The sequence below is a fragment of the Eleutherodactylus coqui genome, chromosome 1 (genome assembly GCF_035609145.1).
Source record: "Eleutherodactylus coqui strain aEleCoq1 chromosome 1, aEleCoq1.hap1, whole genome shotgun sequence".
NCBI classification, from domain to species: Eukaryota; Metazoa; Chordata; class Amphibia; order Anura; family Eleutherodactylidae; genus Eleutherodactylus; species Eleutherodactylus coqui.
Genome location: NC_089837.1, coordinates 303,398,810 through 303,420,052, shown reverse-complemented (window position 1 = coordinate 303,420,052; position 21,243 = coordinate 303,398,810). Strand labels below are relative to the sequence as shown.

The 21,243-nt window shown below is 51.8% G+C and overlaps 1 pseudogene; it reads left to right on the top strand.

The window, feature by feature from the left end:
• Positions 1-19,213: 19,213 nt before the first annotated feature.
• On the top strand, positions 19,214-19,393 carry LOC136593609 (U2 spliceosomal RNA; annotated as a pseudogene).
• Positions 19,394-21,243: the final 1,850 nt, after the last annotated feature.

Here is a 21,243-nt window from a genome sequence, read left to right as displayed (position 1 = left end):
CCGGCCGAGAGGCCCTACGCGGGGCAGACCGGCCGAGAGGCCCTACGCGGGGCAGACCGGCCGAGAGGCCCTACGCGGGGCAGACCGGCCGAGAGGCCCTACGCGGGGCAGACCGGCCGAGAGGCCCTACGCGGGGCAGACCGGCCGAGAGGCCCTACGCGGGGCAGACCGGCCGAGAGGCCCTACGCGGGGCAGACCGGCCGAGAGGCCCTACGCGGGGCAGACCGGCCGAGAGGCCCTACGCGGGGCAGACCGGCCGAGAGGCCCTACGCGGGGCAGACCGGCCGAGAGGCCCTACGCGGGGCAGACCGGCCGAGAGGCCCTACGCGGGGCAGACCGGCCGAGAGGCCCTACGCGGGGCAGACCGGCCGAGAGGCCCTACGCGGGGCAGACCGGCCGAGAGGCCCTACGCGGGGCAGACCGGCCGAGAGGCCCTACGCGGGGCAGACCGGCCGAGAGGCCCTACGCGGGGCAGACCGGCCGAGAGGCCCTACGCGGGACAGACCGGCCGAGAGGCCCTACGCGGGACAGACCGGCCGAGAGGCCCTACGCGGGACAGACCGGCCGAGAGGCCCTACGCGGGACAGACCGGCCGAGAGGCCCTACGCGGGACAGACCGGCCGAGAGGCCCTACGCGGGACAGACCGGCCGAGAGGCCCTACGCGGGACAGACCGGCCGAGAGGCCCTACGCGGGACAGACCGGCCGAGAGGCCCTACGCGGGACAGACCGGCCGAGAGGCCCTACGCGGGACAGACCGGCCGAGAGGCCCTACGCGGGACAGACCGGCCGAGAGGCCCTACGCGGGACAGACCGGCCGAGAGGCCCTACGCGGGACAGACCGGCCGAGAGGCCCTACGCGGGACAGACCGGCCGAGAGGCCCTACGCGGGACAGACCGGCCGAGAGGCCCTACGCGGGACAGACCGGCCGAGAGGCCCTACGCGGGACAGACCGGCCGAGAGGCCCTACGCGGGACAGACCGGCCGAGAGGCCCTACGCGGGACAGACCGGCCGAGAGGCCCTACGCGGGACAGACCGGCCGAGAGGCCCTACGCGGGACAGACCGGCCGAGAGGCCCTACGCGGGACAGACCGGCCGAGAGGCCCTACGCGGGACAGACCGGCCGAGAGGCCCTACGCGGGACAGACCGGCCGAGAGGCCCTACGCGGGACAGACCGGCCGAGAGGCCCTACGCGGGACAGACCGGCCGAGAGGCCCTACGCGGGACAGACCGGCCGAGAGGCCCTACGCGGGACAGACCGGCCGAGAGGCCCTACGCGGGACAGACCGGCCGAGAGGCCCTACGCGGGACAGACCGGCCGAGAGGCCCTACGCGGGACAGACCGGCCGAGAGGCCCTACGCGGGACAGACCGGCCGAGAGGCCCTACGCGGGACAGACCGGCCGAGAGGCCCTACGCGGGACAGACCGGCCGAGAGGCCCTACGCGGGACAGACCGGCCGAGAGGCCCTACGCGGGACAGACCGGCCGAGAGGCCCTACGCGGGACAGACCGGCCGAGAGGCCCTACGCGGGACAGACCGGCCGAGAGGCCCTACGCGGGACAGACCGGCCGAGAGGCCCTACGCGGGACAGACCGGCCGAGAGGCCCTACGCGGGACAGACCGGCCGAGAGGCCCTACGCGGGACAGACCGGCCGAGAGGCCCTACGCGGGACAGACCGGCCGAGAGGCCCTACGCGGGACAGACCGGCCGAGAGGCCCTACGCGGGACAGACCGGCCGAGAGGCCCTACGCGGGACAGACCGGCCGAGAGGCCCTACGCGGGACAGACCGGCCGAGAGGCCCTACGCGGGACAGACCGGCCGAGAGGCCCTACGCGGGACAGACCGGCCGAGAGGCCCTACGCGGGACAGACCGGCCGAGAGGCCCTACGCGGGACAGACCGGCCGAGAGGCCCTACGCGGGACAGACCGGCCGAGAGGCCCTACGCGGGACAGACCGGCCGAGAGGCCCTACGCGGGACAGACCGGCCGAGAGGCCCTACGCGGGACAGACCGGCCGAGAGGCCCTACGCGGGACAGACCGGCCGAGAGGCCCTACGCGGGACAGACCGGCCGAGAGGCCCTACGCGGGACAGACCGGCCGAGAGGCCCTACGCGGGACAGACCGGCCGAGAGGCCCTACGCGGGACAGACCGGCCGAGAGGCCCTACGCGGGACAGACCGGCCGAGAGGCCCTACGCGGGACAGACCGGCCGAGAGGCCCTACGCGGGACAGACCGGCCGAGAGGCCCTACGCGGGACAGACCGGCCGAGAGGCCCTACGCGGGACAGACCGGCCGAGAGGCCCTACGCGGGACAGACCGGCCGAGAGGCCCTACGCGGGACAGACCGGCCGAGAGGCCCTACGCGGGACAGACCGGCCGAGAGGCCCTACGCGGGACAGACCGGCCGAGAGGCCCTACGCGGGACAGACCGGCCGAGAGGCCCTACGCGGGACAGACCGGCCGAGAGGCCCTACGCGGGACAGACCGGCCGAGAGGCCCTACGCGGGACAGACCGGCCGAGAGGCCCTACGCGGGACAGACCGGCCGAGAGGCCCTACGCGGGACAGACCGGCCGAGAGGCCCTACGCGGGACAGACCGGCCGAGAGGCCCTACGCGGGACAGACCGGCCGAGAGGCCCTACGCGGGACAGACCGGCCGAGAGGCCCTACGCGGGACAGACCGGCCGAGAGGCCCTACGCGGGACAGACCGGCCGAGAGGCCCTACGCGGGACAGACCGGCCGAGAGGCCCTACGCGGGACAGACCGGCCGAGAGGCCCTACGCGGGACCAGCCTTTAGAAAACTGATTGCTTTACTCACTTCTTTCTTTTTCTTTCCAGAGACGGGATTGGCAGCAATGCTCCAGGCATGACAGAGGCCCGCCCCGCTCCAGCCACCACAGAGGCCCGCCCCGCTCCAGCCACCACAGAGGCCAACACAGGGGACCGCCCCGCTCCAGCCACCACAGAGGCCCGCCCCGCTCCAGCCACCACAGAGGCCCGCCCCGCTCCAGCCACCACAGAGGCCCGCCCCGCTCCAGCCACCACAGAAGCCAGCCCCGCTCCAGCCACCACAGAAGCCAGCCCCGCTCCAGCCACCACAGAAGCCAGCCCCGCTCCAGCCACCACAGAGGCCAGCCCCGCTCCAGCCACCACAGAGGCCAGCCCCGCTCCAGCCACCACAGAGGCCAGCCCCACTCCAGCCACCACAGAGGCCAACACAGGGGGCCGCCCTGCTCCAGCCAGCACAGGGGGCCTCCCCGCACCAGCCAGCACAGGGGGCCGCCCCGCACCAGCCAGCACAGGGGGCCGCCCCGCACCAGCCAGCACAGGGGGCTGCCCCGCACCAGCCAGCACAGGGGGCCGCCCCGCACCAGCCAGCACAGAGGCCATCCCATACTTTAAGAGACTATTATTTACTACAAAAGTTGGCAGGCAGAAACAGTGTTGTTTAGTAAAGCCCCAATTGCCAAAATACTTCTGATTGTATCGCTGATTTAGCTAACAAATAAAAACCTGTTGTTTACTACAATGTATGCTGTTTTTAAGTTTACCTACACATACTTTCAGTAGTAGCGTCTGAGCTGGTTCCTACTTTGAACTAGGGGCCTACTAAGCTCTCAGCTTAGGACCTACACTCTCGAAGGCCTCAAAGCAAGATTCTGCAAGATGAACGATGGTGTGAAGGCATATTGTCATTCAGTGCTAGGCAAGTACTTAAAGGGGGAACTACTGCCATTGCTCCCGGCCACCCGGCCACATCCTACAGGTTATGTCGAGAGTTCAGCACAGCACTGTTTCCGTAGCTCTCATTGAAGAAAAAGCAAGCTAAGGAAACAGCATAACACAGTCTACTATGCTGTTCCCTTAACTCCTAGAATATTTATAACAGTGTAGTGTGCTGGGCTATGCCGTTTCCTTAGCAGCCATTTATTTCAATGAGATCTACAAAAACAGCCCTGCACTTGGTTCTCTTTTTTGACTGGTGCTCTGAACAAAGCTTCTATGTTTTCGCATCTTAGTCATTTTTTCAAAGCTGTTCAAAACTTTAACTATTGATGGCCTATCCACAGGATAGGTTATCACTACTTGATTGGTGGGGATCTGCTACTTGGGAATCCTGCTGACCCGTTGATTGCCAAGTCTCAATAAACTCTGCAATTGGGAATCCACAGCATTTCCACAGTGTTCCCATATCCTAAGAAATTATACAGTCCAACAGAGGTTTCTATATGTTGTAGTATATTACTCTCTATAGAAAGAGTCAGCTCTTCTCATCTGTGATCCCAATAGTAAGTGTATGGATAGCAGCACAACCAATATTCCAAGATGAGAATGAATAAAGGTATAGGTGCACGGTCCTGAATGGGTCCGGACTAAAGACCCCTCTTATCGTGACTTCAGACAATCCAGTGGGTAGACCAGCATTCAGAAGCTTCTTAAAAAATTCAAGCATGAAAAAGACCCAATCTGGGTCGAAACGTCACAGCTTATTTTTCGCTGAGGAATAAAAGGATATATTGAATTTTTAAGAAGCCTCTGAGTGCTGATCTACCCACTGGATTGTCTGATGCTCTTCTCACCTGCTCAAACAGCAGGTGTAATTCATAGGATGGACTAAGGATTGCAGATGCTCTCAACTCTTCCGCAGCCCCTATGTTCAAACACAATGGGGCTGATTTATTAATACCAGTAACTGTAACCAGTAATGTAACTTTAAGTCCTGTGACTAAAAAGGTTAAGAGGTGTATGCCCCTTAAGACATATGTCTCGAGCTGATCTTGTGCCACAAGAAGAAATCTTTACCAGCTATGAAGCAGTTCTGTGGTGTAAATTCTTATGCCTCATGTCCACAGGCAAGCAGCGGATTCCTGCCGTGCTTGCAAAAATTAGGCAAAAAAACAGGAATTAGGTCCTACCTTATAATTCCTTTTCTTGAAGTCATCCTGACAGCATAAAACTGGAGGTTGTCTGCTGGACACCTGTTGGGACAGGAAGCGGAAAAACACAAAAGGTAACTCCCACCACCGACTCATCAGTGTGTATCAAGTGACTACAGTGACCCGGCTTTGCTTAACCAATAATTTTTTAAATACAGAAATCATAGTACAATAGGGGAGGGGAAAGCCCCTATGCTGTCAGGATGACTTCAAGAAAAGGAATTATTAGGGAGGACCTAATTCCTGTCTTCCCCTCGTCATCCTGACAGCATACACCTGGAGAAGTGCCAACAACCAAGGGCTTTAGGGAGGGACCGCTGCCTGTAGCACCTTCCGCCCAAAGGCCATATCACGGCTGGCCCCCAGGTCCAGGCGATAGTGTTTAGTGAAGGTATGAGTGCTCGACCATGTGGCGGCCCTGCAGATCTGGTCGGTTGTCGCCTGGGCTCTCTCTGCCCAGGAACAGGCGACCGCCCTAGTGGAATGGGCTCTAACGTTGCCCGGGAGTGGCATCCCCTGGGATCTGTATGCCTCTTCTATGGCCCTCCTGACCCAATGCGCTAAGGAGTCTTTAGTAGCGGCCCCTCCTCTGCGTGGACCCTGAAATTGAATAAAAAGGTTGTTAGACTTCCTGAAGGAATGTCTGACCTCCAAATACTTCAGGATTGCTCGTCTAACATCTAGATTATGGAACCTCTGTTCCGTGGTGTTACGGGGTTCCTGGCAGAAGGAGGGAAGGACTATGCGCTGTTCTCTGTGGAAGTCTGTGAGAACTTTAGGTTGGAAAAAAGGGTCAGGCCTGAACTCTATTTTATCCGGGAAGATGGTCATATATGGAGTCCTAATAGAGAGGGATTGGATCTCCCCAATCCGTCTAGCGGATGTGATGGCGACTAGAAAAGCTACCTTATAGGAGAGGATCTTAACCGATAGATCTTCCAGGGGCTCAAATGGGTGTGCGCAGAGGGCCTGTAAAACTAGATTCAGGTCCCACGGGGGCATGGTTTCCCTTACAAAGGGGTGGAGTCTGACTGCCCCTTTAAGATATTTCCTAATTAGCCTATGGTCGCCTAAGGGGGAGTCAAAGAAGGCTCCAAGGGCGGCCACCTGGATTTTAAGGGTACTAGGTCTTAGCCCCATATCTAATCCATCCTGTAGGAACTACAATATCTTGTTAATGTCAGGCTGTTGGAGGTCATGGATACTATGCCCCAACCACCTAGAGAAGGTATCCCAAACCCTAGTGTATATATCTCTGGTGGATCTTTTGAGGCTCTCACATAAAGTAGTGGTTACCCTCCCTGATAGGCCCTGGCTCAGGTATTTTACCCGCTCAGCTTCCAGGCCGCCAGTCTGAACTGTCAGACCTTAGGGCATATCAGAGGACCCTGCTGAAGGAGGTCGGCTCTCTGCGGCAGATGTAGAGGATCCTGTGTCGAGAGAGCGGCCAGGAGCGAGAACTAGGGTCTCTTGGGCCAGAATGGGGCTACCAGGATAACGGAGCCTGGGGACCCTTGAATTTTCCTTAGGACCAGAGGGATCAGGGGGATGGGTGGGAAGGCGTATGCAAGGTCCCAATCCCAAGCCTGGGACAATGCGTCTATTCCCAGGGAGTGCCCATCTGCCCCCCTGGAAAAAAAACAGGGACACTTGGTGTTCTCCCGAGAGGCGAACAAGTCCACCTTTGGTGTCCCCCATCTTTCTATAATTAGCTGGAATGCGTGTGGATGTAGAGTCCACTCCCCCGGATCTATCTTCCTGCGGCTGAGATGGTCTGCCATGGAGTTCTCTAGGCCCCTTACGTGGAACGCTGTGACGGAAGGTGTCCGCTGCTCTATCCACCCGAGAACTTTCACCACCAAGTCTTGGATTCGGGGGTTCCGCGTGGATCCCTGGTGGCGAATGAGGGACACAGTTGTTACATTATCCGAAAAGATCTTAATGTGTCTACCCCTGATCTCTGTCTCGAGGCCCCGAATGGCCTTCCAGACAGCGCAAAGTACTTTGTAGTTGGAGGACTGAGTAGCTTCCTCCCGGTTCCAGCCCCCTTGGACATAATGACAGCCTAAGTGGGCCCCCCAGCCAGTTGCACTTGCGTCGGTAAAGATGGATACTGGGGATGCGGGGTACCAAACCGTGGCTCTGGCAAGGTTGGTAATGGACATCCACCACTCCAAGGAGGACTTTATCTTGTGGGGAAGGACGACTATCTGATCCAGGGTAGCGGGTGATTTATCCCAGTTGCTCAGGATGAAGTTCTGGAGGGTTCTACAATGTAATTGGGCCCAAGGGACTACCCCGATGCAGGATGTCATGAGGCCGAGGACCCTCATGCCTCTCCTGAGGGAGAGGAAATCCTGAACGGCAGGCACGTAAACTGGAAGTGAGAGACTGACCCATCAATCACCAGGGCAAATCGCAGAAACTGCTGGAAATCTGTGTGTATAGGGACATGGTAGTAGACGTCCTTTAAGTCCACGGTGGCCATGACGCTATCTGGTGCGATTAAGGGGATTGCTGACCGAACCAATTCCATTTTAAACCTTTGATATGAGATAGATTTATTTAGGAATTTCAAATTAAGACCTGTTGGTTTTTTTAACGAGAAACAAGGGGGAGTAGCACCCCTTGAACCGTTCTTCTGTGGGAACCCGAGTGATGGCCCCTAGGGACAACAGCTCCTGCACCCCCAACTGGAGGGCCACGAACCTCCGGGGAGGAGAGGAGGAAAATTAAATTTTATAGCTTTCCGAGACTAGGCGTAAGGCCCAGGGATTGGAGGTCACCTCATTCCATTTAAGGGCGAACCCTATCAGCCTACCCCCTACTTGCAGGGTCTTGGCGGGCGGATTCTCACCCTTTCCTTCTTTGGGATAGGACCAGCGTTCAGTTTTCCCTTTTCCCTTGTATGTTCTAGAGGGAATAAAGGGTAGGAGGAGGAAGGCCGCTTGAAGGACTTCTCCGTTGGTAGTCCCTGGCTTTTATCCGATGCCTTCTCCAGGAGGGTATCCAAGGAAGGCCCAAAGATTCTATGTCCCTGGAAGGGCAGGGAACAGAGCCTGTTCTTTGATGCGTTATGCCCTGTCCAAGCCTTAACCCAGACGGCCCGCCTGGCTGTGTTAGAGAGGGCTGCTGAACGGGCCCCAAACCTCACCGACTCCATAGAGGCGTCTGCCAGAAAGCCGGTTGCTTGTTGGAGGAGGGGAAGGCAGTTGGAGAGGTCTTCCCTAGAGCCCCTCTGAGAGATCAGCGTCTGAAATTGGTCCAACCAGACCGTCATAGACCTTGCCACAGATGTGTTCGTGATGTTAGCTTTAACGGTCAGGGCCGCCATCTCCCAGGCCTTTTTCATCGCTGCATCCACTTTGGTATCTAGTGGATCCCGCAGTTGGGAAATGTCCTCAAAGGGGAGGGCTGCATTCTTTGAGACCACCTTAGGGACGGTTTACAGGAACTCGATATCTTCTGGTGTGAAGACCATTCGATCCTTAAATTCTTTGGACAGGAAAAATTTTTGTTCTGCCTGCTTTCATTCCGTCAGGATCAACTGTTTTAAAATGTCATTAACCGGGAATGACGGTTTTTGTTGCGGTAGGAACCCCCGGAACAGGTTATCTTGAAAGGATGGCTGCTGCGGCACCTCTTCCTCCACCTGCATGGTGCGTCGGACCGCGTTTAACAGCTGACCCAGGTCCGCCGATGAGAAGTATTTCCTTACATCTTCCATTGGTGGCATGGATTCTGAGGGAGAATCTTCTAGGAGTCCTTCCTCAGAGTCAGACTCCTCTATGTGTGTCCGCCTCGCCCTTTTCATAGGGGGCGGAAGAGAAAGAGGAGAGAGAGGCTTCAATTTCCTCGCGAATCATGGATCGGATGTCCGTCATGGCAGAGGAGCCCTCTTCATGGACCACTTTCTCCGTACAGTCCGCACATAGTGGCTTGGTGTGGCCCTCTTCTAGCCGCCGCAAGCAGACCGGACATTTGCGCACTCGCTTTTTGGCCTCTCTAACCTTTTGCGCATCTCTGTCCTAAGAGACGGAGACAGCAAAAGGAACTTCCAGCACCTTGATAATTTGTCTCTCCTTCCTCCCCACCGGTACCATATCCAAAGGAGGTCTACTCACCAGCAGGCTGCTCTCAGCGTCCTCTCTGGCTGACATCTTCAGTAAAGGTGCAGACAGGAGAGATGCAGGGGAATCCAGCCTTTTAAACTTCAAATTTGGCACCGACACGCCCCCTTTAAGCGAGGCCCCGCCCACCTGGAGGCCCCGCTTGGACTGTCCTGTAGGGACAGGAAGACACTGGTGAGCCGGTGGTGGGAGTTACCTTTTGTGTTTTTCCGCTTCCTGTCCCAACAGGTGTATGCTGTCAGAATGACGAGGGGAAATACATTTACTCACCTGTCTGGATGCGGCGCGGGTCTCCTCCTTCGCGGACGGATCTCCTTTCTTCTGCACAGCGGATGAGCTCAGCAGACGTGCTGCGCACATGCGCAGTGCCTTTTTTGAAAGAAAATCTCCCGCTTTCCAGCGGATCTGCGGCACATCCGCAGTGTTAGCTGTGAGCGTGCCGCATTCCGGACGGCTAACATTGACTTCAATGGAAGCCATCCCTGCGGGATCCGCTGAAAGATGGAGCATGCTGTATTTTTTTTCCAGCGTGCGACCCGCATATAAGGGAAAAAAATGACATCTGCAGGTATTTAAATACCTGCGGATGCCCATTGATAGTCTATGGGCTTATTGAGCTGCGGATCATCTGCGCGGGTGACCCATGCGGATTTTGCAACTCAATTTTGCCCGTGGACGTGAGGCCTTATTGTTATTTGCACACACAAAATAAAATGCAGTTGGGCCAATGGAAATGTCCTTTATACTTCCTTATATTTGCAATAATGGAGGTTTCCTGCATTCATTTCAATGAGTTCCTAGGTTGCATAATGTGCACCATGATAGGACATCAATGGGTTCTATTCACTGCGTGTGTACAAGCCCTTAGTCTGACAGATTTGCTATATAGCATATATTATAGTATGAATTTCTATCTGCTCACAGCAAGTGTTTATCTGACTTTCTGGATCATGAACTGACACCTACATGAGGATTGAGAAATTTGTGCATCCATATAACAAGTTTCCTCCTTCTGTTTATGTGTCAGGCATAAGGAGACACGACCCCGCAATCCGTTATCTCCAGGGGGAATGGCCACTCTGTACAGGCCCAAAATTCAGCAAGTTCTTGTGCAGAGTGGCCATTCTTTCTGGAGTGGCTGCAATAGTAATAGTGCCCCCCCTTAGTGATCCCTATAGTAACAGTGCCCCCCTTAGTGGCTCCAATAGTAACAGTGCCCCCCTTAGTGGTCCCTATAGTAACAGTACCCCCCTTAGTGGTCCCAATAGTAACAGTACCCCCCTTAGTGGTCCCAATAGTAACAGTGCCCCCCCTTAGTGGTCCCTATAGTAACAGTACCCCCCTTAGTGGTCCCAATAGTAACAGTGCCCCCCCTTAGTGGTCCCTATAGTAATAGTGCCTAACAGTGCCCCCCTTAATGGCCCCAATAGTTATAGTGCCCCCCTTATTGGCCCCATAGTAATAGTGCCCCAACACTTCCTGAGTGATGTCTGTCACCCACTGTCAGGACAGTCTGTATCTGGGTAGCACGCTCTCTTTCTGTAAAGCATCCACTCGCTCCCCCACCAACCGGCTTCTGTGGCAGACGGTTGTCTTGCATGAACAATGTGATGGAGCCTGGGGGGGGGGGGGGGGGGTGTGATCTGATGCTTTAGGGTGCAATCACATTGATGACAGCGAGAATGTCAGATGCGACTTGCATTGCCCAGCACACGGACATTCCAGGACCGTATATGGGCACACAGGGGACCGCACATATTCTATATTTTGTGAGACTTGCATGAACCTAGACCATGCTGTGATTTATCATCTCACAGCATCGCTGTGGAAGAAGAATCTCCCATATAAATACACCTATTACAAATAATGGGCTGTATTTTCGTGCGAGTTTTGTGCGTCTTGTAATGCACACAAGTCGCATGATTTTTATGCCTATGTGAATGCAACCTAAAGCCGGTTTCACACGGCCGAGAAAATCGTGCGAGATTTGTGCTTTGCAAGACACAAATCTCAAACAAATATGAACGTCATTGATTTGAATGGGGTCATACACATGAGTGATCTTTCCTGCGGGCAACACATCGCAGCATGTTCTATCATCTTGCGATACTGAACATCTGCATCAACGGGGCCGGCGGCGGCAGCACCAGCCACAGCTTCATTGGAAGCAATGGGAGAACTATGCGATCCCCTGCCGTGGCAGCGACAGCTGCGGTGGGGGATTCCCTTCATCACATGAAAACGCCTTGCATCACTGGGGCTTTCACATGGATGGCAAGGGCGATATCGCTCTCTCCTGTGTGAAACTAGCCTAACAGAGAGACAGCGTGCTGGTCGGGATACAAACTGTCCTGACAGGGCCGCATTCATGCGGGCGTGTTTTCATTCATATTACGTTCATTATTGTTTAACGGATGTAATCCGGACAGCATACAACACCATTACTTTACATTGGTGTATTTAGACATGTTTTTTAAGTGCGTGAAAAAAAACGCAGTATGTGTTATTTTGGTCCGTATTCACATACGAAAATATTTCAACAAAAATTAAATATATGGAATCGGAGTAATCTTACCCTGCAGAATAAAGTTAGCACTTAGGCCCCCTGCACATGGGCAGAAATTTCGCTGTGAGATTTCCCGCAGAATTTCCGCCCGTGGCTGCATCCATAGGATTGCACTAGAAAACGCATTCCTAGGCAGACGGCCGTGATTTGTGCACGTGAAAACACACGTGAAAAAACAAATCGCGGCATGCTCTATTTCTGTGCAGGTCTCAGAAATGTCAGTGGTGACGGGCCAGCTCCTCTCTGCGCATGCGCTGACTAGCCGGCAGCCAGCAGAGAGAAGAAGCCAGGAGCGGGTGAGCCGCAGGGCTTTGCAGGGGCACGGGACCGCATCCCGCTGCGAGAATTCTCGCTGCGAGATCCGAGGCGGCCATCTGCAGGCAGCCTAATACTGTACAATTTCAGAAAATTAAAACAAGAAGGAGTGCAACTGCTGGTTTTACTACCAACTCATTCCAAGCAAAGCCATAAAGCTTCCACATCACACAGCTATGTTGCTATGACAATAAAGTCAAGTGGAGAATTTACTAATACTAGAATTTGTTCCAAGCCTTGGCGCAGGACGCTCCAAATTTATTAAGAGGCCCATTAATAGATATGCCACATTTTGAGTGCCCATCCATGCACCAGAATTTCACATTTACACCATAAATGATGCCAATTACTGGCATAAAATAGAATAAATTAAATTCATTTTTCCAGTGTGACTCGCAGTTAGATATGCGCAGTACAGATATTCCTGCGCCGTCACAAGGCGATGACGCGACTTTTTCGCATGTTGAACGGCTTCCTTTGACTTTAATGGAAGCTGTCCGAGCGGAATCTGCTCAAAAATACAGCATGCTGCGATTTTTCCTCCATGAGTGGAAAATTGCAGTTGACTTCCGCTTGTGTGCAGGAAGAATCCCTTTTCCATAGCATGCTATGGAAGATATTTGCTGCAGACTCTGAAGACAGATGCCCGCTTCGAATTCCGCAATGCAAATCCAGTCGTGTGCAGACGGTCCTGATGTGGTGTGGCGGCTTAGTGTATATACCTACATATAGTAGTAAATACAGGGTGTCAGACATTCTGGTACATGTTGTGCACCATGCAGGCCAGCAACCTATTAGTGATGCCATATCTAAATCCCAAAGGTGAACCACATTTCACCCGTCACCCCTGGCTCTACTGGCATTTAAAAGCCGCACTGCACTCTACTAATAAATGCAAGGTATTAGATGATATTTTGGCCAAAATACGAGCTCACAAGCCAGTAATGTGCTGTGGTTTTGCCGCGGTTTTTCCGTTGCGATTTTGCCACAGAAGAAATGCTTCTGCAGCAAAACCGCTTCAAAGGTTAATTTTGGCTTGCGGAAAAATCCGCAAGCGTTTTTTTCTGCAGAGTTTTTTCCTTTTACCGCGTATTTTGGTGCGGATTTTGCTGCGTCCATAGAGGTCTATGGACAAAAAAGCGTTGCGGAAAAGACAGAATAATGGACATGCTGCATCTTTGAAAACCGCGCCGCAGTTGCATTTCCGCACTGCGGCTGTGCGGAAAAAACCCACCCTGTGAGAACAGTTTTTTGCAAAACTCATTTGTGCTGCATTGCACTGCAAACGGAGCGGTTTTGCCACAGTGCGGATATGTAACGGCAATCCGTGGCAAAACCGCAGCAAATCCGCCCTGCGTGAACCCAGGCTTATTGTTGGTCCCTACACTAATACAAGTAAAGTATCAATGAAAGGGAAATCTAAAAACAGATAAAAGATCACTGAAAACGGCCATATACTTACTGATACAGGAGGGCAGGCATGTACACCACCTATCCTTCAGCATGGAGACAGCCAAAGTGCCAAATGAGGCTGTCTCATTGGTGTCCTCCACAGGTGTAATTTGCCCCCTCATTTGGCTGTCTGCGTGCTGAGGGATAGGTGATGCACATGCCTGCCCTCCTGTATCAATAAATATATGGCATTTTTCAGTGACTTGCCTGTTTTAATCTTTGTGACTAGTGATACGTTCTTAGGCCTAATGTCCACTTGCACGCACGGATTCCACTGTTGAATCCCGCAGCAGAATCCAGCCGTGCCTGCGGCCATGGACATTAAAAGACAGTTTCTTACCTCTCCGGAACCAGCGTGGGTCTCCTCTGTGCTGGCTGCATCTTCTTTCAGCAGCACAGAGCATGCATCCGGGAGCGTTGGCCAATGTGCCCGGCTCATGTACAGCGCTGTCTTTTTGTTTTAAAATCTCCTGCTTTTCCGCGGATCCACGGCATGTCCACAGTGAGAGCTGCGGGTGTGCCGTGGATCGGACGGCTTCCATTGACTTCAATACAAGCCGTCCCTATGGGATCTGCAGGAAAATGAAGCATGCTGCAATTTCTTCCACGCCTGAAGAAAAAAAAAAAAAAAAAAAAAAAATCACATCCACATGCTTTTTACTGTTCTGCGGACGCTAATGCATCCCTATGGGTGGCTTGAAAAACACCCGAGTGGCAAATCAAATACACCCGTGGACATTGGGCCTTAATATGACAGTATATTATACCATTTACGAAGGGGACATTTCTCACAGAAACATAAGTAGCCAACTCATCCCAGCAGCCCAAAAACCTCCTGTGTTCATACTAGCAGCACAGCCCCATCAGCAGTCTATGCACTGTTCTTACCCCTCTTGTCTGCTCCCGTCTTACAAGTATCACTCACTAGTACTCCTCCGTGCTAGCAGGGTCATACTAGTAGCACAGCCTCATCAGCAGTCTATCCCCTCGTCTTACCCCTCTTGTCTGATCCAGTCTTATAGGCATCACTCACTAGTACTCCTCCGTGCTAGCAGGGTCATACTAGCAGCACAGACCCATCAGCGGCTTCTGTCCTGGTCTTACCCCTCGTCTGCTCCGGTCTCACAAACATCACTCACTAGTACTCCTCTGTGCTAGCAGGGTCACACTACCGTGTTTCCCTGAAGATACGACCTAGTAGAGGGGTTTCTAAAGTGCTGAATATAAGGCCTCCCTTGAAAGTAAGACCTAGCTCTGTCCCTGCTGTGCGAGTCTGCTGTGATGAGCTCCCCCTGGTGCCCGGAAGCTGCAATACCGTCCCTGCTGTACAAGTGGTCCAGGAACTGCTGTGGGTGATCTACAGTGTGTGGGAGGCAGGTACTTTACAGCCCTTATTTCTTGTGGCCCTGTGTGTGAGTCAGGCAAGACAAGAAGTACTCATTTAAGGACAGTGCTATTGCTAGACATGAGAGATTTGGGCTAATGATTCTGAAAGAAATGGAGTCACAAGAAATTTACCAGGAAATACAGGGTTTGGATTGTTATGATGATGTTCCAGAAGATGATGACATGACTGTCATTGGATAAATCTTGCTTTGTGTTCATAAATATCCGGATCGGTAAAGGTACCCTAGATTGTTGTACATGGAAATAATGGTAGCAAGAAATGCTTGATAGGATTCACAGTTTGTCTGGTTATGCTGGTTTGTGATTAGAACTACTGTACAGTATATAATAAATGTTTTGGGTTTTTTTGTTCAACAATAAATGCGAATTCTTCAAGGAAAAATAAGACATCCCCTGAAAAAAAGACCTAGCACATCTTTGGGAGTAAAATTAATATAAAACACTGTCTTATTTTGGGGGGAAACAGGGTAGCAGGAAAGCCCCATTAGCAGCCTTTGCCCTGGTCTTACAGGCATCACTCACTAGTACTCCTCCGTGCTAGCAGGGTCATACTAGCAGCACAGCCCCATCAGCAGTCTATGCACTGGTCTTACCCCTCTTGTCTGCTCCAGTCTTACAGCCATCACTCACTAGTACTCCTCTGTGCTAGCAGGGTCATACTAGCAGCACAGACTCATCAGGATAGAAAGAGTCAGCTCTTCTCACCTGGTCAGTCAGAGCAGCAGGTGTATTTCATTGGATTGAAAGAGGGCTGGGGATCCTCCCAACTCTTCCCAAATCGGCTCCAGGACCCTCTCCGTGCTGGACTGGGACAGAACACGGTTTTCTTCTGTGTTCAAACACAATGGAGCTGATTTATTAGGACCAGTAATTGCAACCACTAATGTAACTTTATGTCCTGTGGCATTAAGTGTATGTCGCTTTATACATGTGTCTTGGGCTGATCATGTGCCAGAAGAAGAAATCTTTACTAGCTATGTTCTCTGGTGTAAACTCTACTAAATATATTGGGTGTCCCCAACCTTTCTAAGGCTGCATTCACAAGAACGTATATCGGCTCGGTTTTCACGAGCGGGGGCGGGGCTAGGTTCCATGAATTAGCCATGCCCCTTCCCGCCTCTCCCCATTGCAAATAGTGCAGAGGGGCGGAGAGGAGGCAGAGAGGGGGCGGGAGCTCAGTTCCTGCTCCTGGCTCTTCCATCCTCCCCCCCCCTGCAGATGAGGACGACGTATATCGCCTCGGCGTGAAAACCGAGCCGATATACGTTCTTGTGAATGCAGCCTTAAAGTGTGGAATGGGGTGCAAAAAGCCCAAAAGTTAAAATTTTTAGTGCAGGCTATATTTGTGCAAAGAATGTGCTACTTATCTTTTCTCACCACTTGTCCAAGTTCTGCTTTAGAATCTCAGGCACAACTTTCTATACATCCATGGGCATATACCCCCAGGGCTCGTTTAAATGGGTGTAAACACATTTCAGTTTCACAAATATGCTGCATATATTTACACAAGCAAAAATTGCTTAAATCTAAATCTTTCCAATAGTAACAGTGACCCCTTGCAGTGGCCCTCATAGTAACAGTGCCACCATTGGTTGTCCCAATAGTAACAGTGACCCCTTGCAGTGGCCCTAATAGTAACAGTGCCACCATTGGTTGTCCCAATAGTAACAGTGCCAGCATTGGTTGCCCTAATAGTAACAGTGCCACCATTGGTTGTCCCAATAGTAACAGTGCCAGCATTGGTTGCCCTAATAGAAACAGTGCCCCATGCAGTGGCCCCAATAGTATCAGTGCCACTATTCGTGGCCCCAAAAGTAATAGTGCCCCCACACCTCCTGAGTGATGTCTATCACCCACTGTCAGGACAGTCTGTATCCGCACAGCATCCTCTCTTTCTGTAAAACATCCACTCGCTACTCCACCAACCGGCTTTTGTGCCAGGCGGTTGTCTTGCACTAACAATGTGACGGAACCCGGGGAGAAGAGGTGTGGTGATCTGATGCTTTAGGGTGCATTCACATTGGTGACAGTGTGTCGCGTCTGACATTCTTAGGCATGACTCGCATTGCCCAGCACATGGACATTCCAGGAATACATATGGGCACAGGGGGACCGCACACCTGCATATTCGATTATCGTGTGTGAGTCGCACAAATATAGACCATGCTATTACTTATCTCACAACATCGCTGCGGGAGAAGAATCTCCCATATAAACACAGCGGTACAAATAATAGGCTGTATTTTCGTGTGAGTGTTATGTGCCTTGTAATGCACACATCTTGCACGGTTTTCTCGCCCATGTGAATGTGAGTGGCCTGTCGGGATACAGACTGTCCTGATAGCGGGGCCTCATTCACATGGGCGTATCTTCTGTCTGGGGACAGTAATAATGTGACACGTGGGGAGATGAGGGGACGGTAATAATGTGACACGTGGGGAGATGAGGGGATGGTAATAATGTGACACGTGGGGAGATGAAGAGACGGTAATGAATGTGACACATGGGGAGATGAGGGGACGGTAATAATGTGACACGTGGGGAGATGAGGGGACGGTAATAATGTGACACCTGGGGAGATGAGGGGACGGTAATAAGGTGACACCTGGGGAGATGAGGGGACGGTAATAAGGTGACACATGGGGAGATGAGGGGAGGGTAATAATGTGACACGTGGGGAGATGAGGGGACGGTAATAATGTGACACGTGGGGAGATGAGGGGACGGTAATAATGTGACACATGGGGAGATGAGGGGACGGTAATAATGCGACACCTGGGGAGATGAGGGGACGGTAATAATGCGACACGTGGGGAGATGAGGGGACGGTAATAATGCGACACGTGGGGAGATGAGGGGACGGTAATAATGTGACACATGGGGAGATGAGGGGACGGTAATAATGTGACACGTGGGGAGATGAGGGGACAATAAGGATATGTTCACATGGCAGATTCCACCTGAAATTTGCATGTAAAACTGCAGTAGAAACCAACAGCTATTCTGCTGCAGTTTTTGCCGTGGATCCACACACGGATTTAGCCGTCAATTGGCAAAATTTGCAAGCGAATTTACATCATGCGGATCCATGCAAAAACGCATTGGTCTTTTTAGCATGCGGATTTTGCACATTAACCCCTTAAAGACATTGCCTATTTTGGGCATAGGGACACAACGATTTTTTGTGGATTTTCGACTCCACTTTTAAAAAGTCATTACTTTTTTATTTTTCCCTCGACATGGTTGTTTGAGGGCTTCATTTTTGCGTGGCAAGCTGTAGTTCTTATTGGTACCATTTTTTGGGCACATATACTATATTGTAAAACTTTTATTAATTTATTTTGAGAGCAGGGAGAAAAACACATAAATTCTGCCATTATTTGTTATTGTTTTTTTCTTTTTACAGCCTTAGGGTGCATTCAGACGACCGTATATCAGCTGGGTATTCACGCCGGCCAATATACGGCATCTCTCTCTGCAGGGGGAGGAGTCTGGAAGAGCCAGGAGCAGTGCTCTGAGCTCCCGTCCCTCTCTGTCTCCTCTTCACCCCCTCTCCGCCCCTCTGCACTATTTGCAATGAAAGGAGGCGGAACGGGGTGGGGCTAAGTTCCGGGAATTAGCTCTGCCCCCATCCAGGCTCTCCTCATTGAAAATAGTGCAGGGGGGTGGAGAGGAGGCAGAGAGGGGGTGGGAGCTCAGAGCACTGCTCCCGGCTTTTCCAGCCTCCTCCCCCTGCAGCGAGAGACACCATATATCGGCCGACGTGACTACGCAGCCGATATAGAGTCATCTGAATGCGCCCTAAATCACGCAGAATAAATGGAATGGTACCTTTTTTCTGCAGTTCCATTATGACAATACCAACATTTTTTTGTTTGTTTTTCCCCTTTTCCCCAATAAAAATTCTTTTTTTGGAAATCAATTTTTTTTCTATATGGCTGCATTCAAAGTCCTTTAATTTTTTTAAATTTTCCATAGACGGAGCTCTGTGAGGGCTTGCTTTTTGTGTGAGAAGCTGTAAATTTTATTGGTACACTTTTGGGGTACTTGCGTTTTTAGATCACTTTTATTGCAGCTTTTGGGAAGCAAAAAGAAGTAAATAAACATTTTGCCTATGTTTTTTTAGCTTTTCTTTTACGTTAGGATAAATAGTGTGCTCAATTTATTGTACGGGTTGTTACAGATACGGAGATACCAAATATGTGTGATTTTAAAAATAGGCAGAATGCGTGGGGCAAGAGGAACAATAAGGGGCGTTTAACAAGGTGGAGCTATGCAGATCTTCAAACTGCAGCACAACATTGTGGGTGACTGCAGAAGCCTATCAGGGCTTATTGCATCAACAAGTAGAAGGCGCGGTTGGAAGGCCTGGTTCCAGGCGAGACCTTTTCTGGTTATCACTTCTTGGCCTTTTCTCTAAGATCAAGTATAGTATCTGTTCTTAACGGATACGTCCCCTATCTGCGGACCATATATTAAATAGATTTTTAGAATAGGAAGCTGGAAAAAGAGCTTGCTCTGTCCACTCCGTGCATTGACCTGGTATTGCAGTACCTCCAGGACTGGCACCCCCCCCCCCCCCTTCCTATTGCAGTATGCAAAAGCAGAAACTACAAGCAAGATTTCTATCACATGAAAACAGTTTATTTATACTTTGCTCGCCGTGGATTATTCTAGGGGTTATCTAGGGTTTTCCCTATCTTGAAACGTTCTATCCACTGAGCATCTGCGTTTGGCAAAGCGCGGTACCAATGGAAGCAAAACCACAGACTAGTTATGCCAGCTACACTTCATATTGTTTACGACTTTGTTTCCCAGGTTGGACAGGCACAACGTCATTGTACTTTTTAGTTAGAGCGTATCCTCAACCAACCTGTATAGCCCATAGTCACTTCTAGTTGATAAGTGGAAGGCTCCTGATTCATGCTTCATGCATCCGAACCATTATGCTATGGCTGAAGGGAGGTTACATAACCAACGGCATCGACGATGTTCTGTTGCAAAGTACATGGCAGAATTTCGGCGCTAGACGAATGATACTACGTGGAACTCAGCCACATAACAGAGCCAATTTTGTCAGGGTTTATATGAGTGGGTAAAGGATGAACTTGCAAGAGTGGAGACCCCTGATAACCTAGAAGATTTTATCCAACTGTGCATTCAAATTGACCAGAGACTTTCTGAGCAACAAAAAAAGAGAGACTGCGGGGTTTGGGCACCAACACCCCTTACCCCTTCAGTCAATTCACTTTGAGTCCCCAGTTGAAGACTGAAGCTGCACCAGAACCGATGCAGGTTGACGAAATCCTTAACCCCTCTCTACCACTGAACAAAAAGGCACCGTGCTGAAAATCTGTGCCTTTACTGTTGGAGCTCTGGACATTATGCCCTAAACTGTCCAAATAAGTCTCAAAGGACTCTCGCTCTAGCCAACGTCAAGACCACGACCAATCCAGGGGTTGTCACCAAACACAACTTTGCACTGGTAGTTCAAGACAGTGTGAAAACCCTTCCCCCACTCCACCACTTTGTCCTCCCAATAGAAATCTTAGGGCGCCCACCCACTGGTGTTTTTTTTTCCCTGCGAAATTCGCAGCATTTTTTTTCTCCTGGGGTCTATGGGACTTGTAATGTTAAAATCGCGATCGCGCAAAATCGCAATTTACAGCGATTCGCGGTAAATTGCGATTTTGCGCGATCGCGATTTTAACATTACAAGTCCCATAGACCCCAGGAGAAAAAAAATGCTGCGAATTTCGCAGGGAAAAAAAAACGCCAGTGGGTGGGCGCCCTTAATGGGTAATCAGAAGACGCAGTGCTCAGTAATGTTGGATTCAGGAGTAGGAGGAGGTTTCATGCACTTAAAATTCGCCCTTGACAAAAACATTGCCACCAGGCTGAAACCCATACCGATTAATATGGAAACCATGGATGGGTCACCCTTATCCTTGGGACCTGTCACACGGAATACAATCAAACTGGAGCTCTGCATGAAACCCGACCATCAAGAAACAATCAGCTACCAACTCATCTCGCCCCTTAAATTTCCAGTTATTCTTGGGATCTCCTGGGTATCTACTCATAATCGCTGTATCAACTGGAAAACAAGAATGATTGCCTTCCCTTCAGATTACTGTTAAGAGAAAAGGAGTGATGCAAGTTGGTTTTAACATAAAAACACTTCGCATCGGTAGGGATATCGCACGTTGGCGAGTGTAATATTAGGCTGAGTTTCCCAGACCGATATTGTATTCGTCCATGTGAAATTAAACTTAGGCTAATATTTTTTGTTGCAGTTTTGAACCACAATTAACCCCTTAAGGACATGGCCTTTTTTTCCCCTTTTTCGGTTTTTCCTTCCCCCTTTTAAAAAATCATAACTCTTTTATTTATACATCGTTGTTGCTGAATTCAATTATTGGCTGA